The sequence below is a fragment of the Frankliniella occidentalis genome, unplaced genomic scaffold, assembly GCF_000697945.3.
Source record: "Frankliniella occidentalis isolate FOCC.00 unplaced genomic scaffold, Focc_3.1 Scaffold89, whole genome shotgun sequence".
In the NCBI taxonomy this organism is placed as follows: Eukaryota; Metazoa; Arthropoda; class Insecta; order Thysanoptera; family Thripidae; genus Frankliniella; species Frankliniella occidentalis.
Window position 1 is genome coordinate 319,178 of NW_026267218.1, and position 3,159 is coordinate 322,336.

The following is a 3,159-nucleotide window of genomic DNA, read 5'->3' on the forward strand; positions in this document are numbered from 1 at the left end:
CCCCTCTCCCCCCCGCAATAGCTCTAAAGGACGCAGACAAACTTTCTCTCCCAATCGGCTGATACGGACCCCGGGACCCGGCCGGGACCCGCCCGCGCTCGCTCGTGCAGAAGACCCTCCTCCTCGCCAGGCAGCCCGCCAAGCTCTCCCCGGCTCCGCCAGATGGCCCTGGAGTGCATGATAACGAGCTCTGAGCACAGGCCTCCGGCACACGCCCCCTTCTCTCGCGGGCTCTCTGTCTCTCTCTCACCGGCTCTCTCTCTCTCGCTGTCCTCTCTGTCCTTGCGCCTCATTTGTCTCGCGACGCCCCTCTCCCTCTGTCGTTTTCTTGTCATTTTTCAGCGCGAGTCGTCGCCATGGGGCGTCTTATTCTATTGAGTGGCCCGTGAGTGCCATGCCGCGCCACGCCCCGCCACGCCCCGCCACGCCCCGCCGCGTCACGCCGCGCAGCGCTGGCAGCGCGCCAATACGGTGAGACCTGCTACATGACTTGCTTTGACACGCTTCAATTGAATTACTCATTTCAATCAGGGACCGCCTCGCCTTCAAGTCCCTGGAGAAATATGAGCGGCAGGCGACGCCGACCCGACCGGGCCGAGCCGAGCCGGGGCCCCGCCCCCTCCCGCCGGGCCGCGAGGGACTGCTGGCCGCGCAGGGCCAGCAGAGGACCAACCGGGCCGGCCGCCAGGACGCGGGCACGAGCGCGGGACACGACGCGGTGGTGGCACTGCAAGACCAGGACACCGCACACCACACACATGGCCATACACCAGCAGGACACACACATGGTCACTAGGACACACACATGACCAGCAGGGCACACAGGAGGACCAGACCAGGGCACACATAGCCAAAAGGGACACGGGACTTGACCAAGGGCACACATGACCAGCTGGACACACACATGACCAGCGCTACAGCATGCAGGGCCAGCGGGACAAAAGGCAGCCGCGCGCACACCCGGGACCATAAGCAGCACGGCCCAACGATGCTCGTGGGGATGAGGGCACGTTGTGGTGTGATTGCGGCTGGCGACTAGAGCCCGACGGCGTGAATCAGTGACCCGCACACGCGGGTCCCCTGGCCTCGCCCGCCCTGCCCGCCCGTCGGCACGCACACTGCACTGCGGGGTCGTCGGTCGCACGGGCGGACCTGCTGCTCGCAGGGGGGAAGGGGAAGTCATTACACCTCCCACAGCGCAATCTGACGCCTGAGTGGGCCACCGAAGGAAATCGTTATCCAAATCGATCAGGCGGCCACATCGTCGGTCTTCACTTTATCTCGCTATACTGCTAGCTCGTCTCGGCTTGCGGTGGCTGCTGCTGCAGGGACGAGCGACGCACCACACACCAAACGACACCCTGCTGCTTCCACCTGTCGCGAGTTCCAAAACTCACCTGGTGCCTGGTGAGTGTCGGTAAGGATCCTCGTGTAGCTACTGGTGGCGGCGGTGGCGCTCCTCGTCACGTCGAGTTCCTCTGGAGCACTACTGCTACAACTGCAGGTGGCAGTCACGACAGTCCCTCGGCCGTGCACCTGCAGCCGAGTGTCGGCGGCTGGGTCCGGGGCCCCATGGGGGGCGGCAGGCGGGGGAGCCTCCGGGCCGTCAGGGGGTCCTCAGCGGGGCCCGCGGGGCCCGCGCCATGAGGGGGAGGAGGGGGCCCGGGGGGCCCTGCTCGGCTGGAGCGGGCGGCCGCCCTCGGAGCCGGCCGGGTGCCGGTGGTCGCCGCGGTGGTGGACGCCGCCGCGGGGCCGGGCGGCAGGGGGCTTGCCTCTGGACCGGCGGGGGGCGCGCGCTGCGTGGCGTGGCTTGGCGCGGGGCGGCGCGAGTCGTGGTCGTTACGCCCCAGTCGGCGGGGACGTGCGGGAGCACAGCGTCGTGAGCACGGCGGCGGGCCGGGCCGGTCGCTGAGAGAGGTCGCGCAGCACTGAGGCAGGCAGCCTCGCCTGCTAAACCGCGCCGACGCTACGCCCGAGCCGAGCCGAGCCGAGCGGGGAGCCGAGCCGGGCCGAGCGCCGGGGGCCGAGCCGGGTCGCAGCGCAGCCGCGAGTCAGGACGGCAAGCGGAGCGGAGGCGGCAGGGGGCAGGACGAGCGGCGGCCCGTGGGGGCGGCGGGGGTGGCGGCGGCGGCGGCCTGCGGGCGTGGCGCGCGCGGCGTGCGGTGTGGGGGTTGCAATCCTCCCCCCTCCACCCTCTCCCGCGTGAGCACGGCTAGCCTCAGAGCCTAAGGGTGGCCGCGCTTGCCAACGTTGCAGTCCGTGGGGGCGGTGGCACTGGCGGACACCCCCCCCCCCTCCTCCTCCTCCGCCCCGAGGCTGGGGGCGTGCTGCAGCCTAGCCGGCGCCAAGCGCCAAGCAGGCATGCGCGCCTCTCTGTGCCGGCCTGTATGAGCCCATGGACGAGTCGAAGCGAAGAGGATCGTCCAGAAAAGTTGATCCGTTTTCCTTACATTCATCCGGCAAATTTATAGAGGCTCGGAGAGCCTGCGAGACTCGAGGTAGGCCACCCCGCAGTGCACGCGTGCACTGCAGGCACGAAGTTGTCTACCTCCCAGGCGCTTTGGAGAGCTTGCCGGTTCGTCATGGACGGCGAGTGATACGGACGTAATTTGAGGAGGGCGATCCCGGGATTCCATCCGGAAAGTACGTTCATCATTCGCCGTGAAGTGCGAAACTGCCTAGTCCATCCAGTGCGTGCTCTCGGAGCGCCTGGTGAGTAGGCAACATTCTGCCTACAATACACGCGTGCACTGCGGGGTGGCCTACCCCGAGTCTCGCAGGCGCCGAGCTCCAGTCAGTTTTCGAAATACATTGATGAAAACGGGCGTACTCCCTGGACGGTTCCAAAGGGCGGGAGGTGAGAGCAGAAATATTCAGGCTAAACCAATGGTCGGAAACCTGCTTTGTGTTTGGCCTACCATTCTTCTCGTCCTATAGAACTGGAATGTGTTACTAATACGCGATCCTAGCCTTCAATGATGTAAGGAATGCTGAGTGCTCTTCTTTCCCCCAGTTAGTTCGTCTGCGAAATATATAACGACGAAATCAGCAATGAACCGACAGTCTGCAGGATGGGGATGATGGGGAGGGCGACCCCGACCCCCCGCTCGCCCCTCGCTCGAGTCGCGCTGTCTAATCGGATGACGGGAGGGGTGGGAG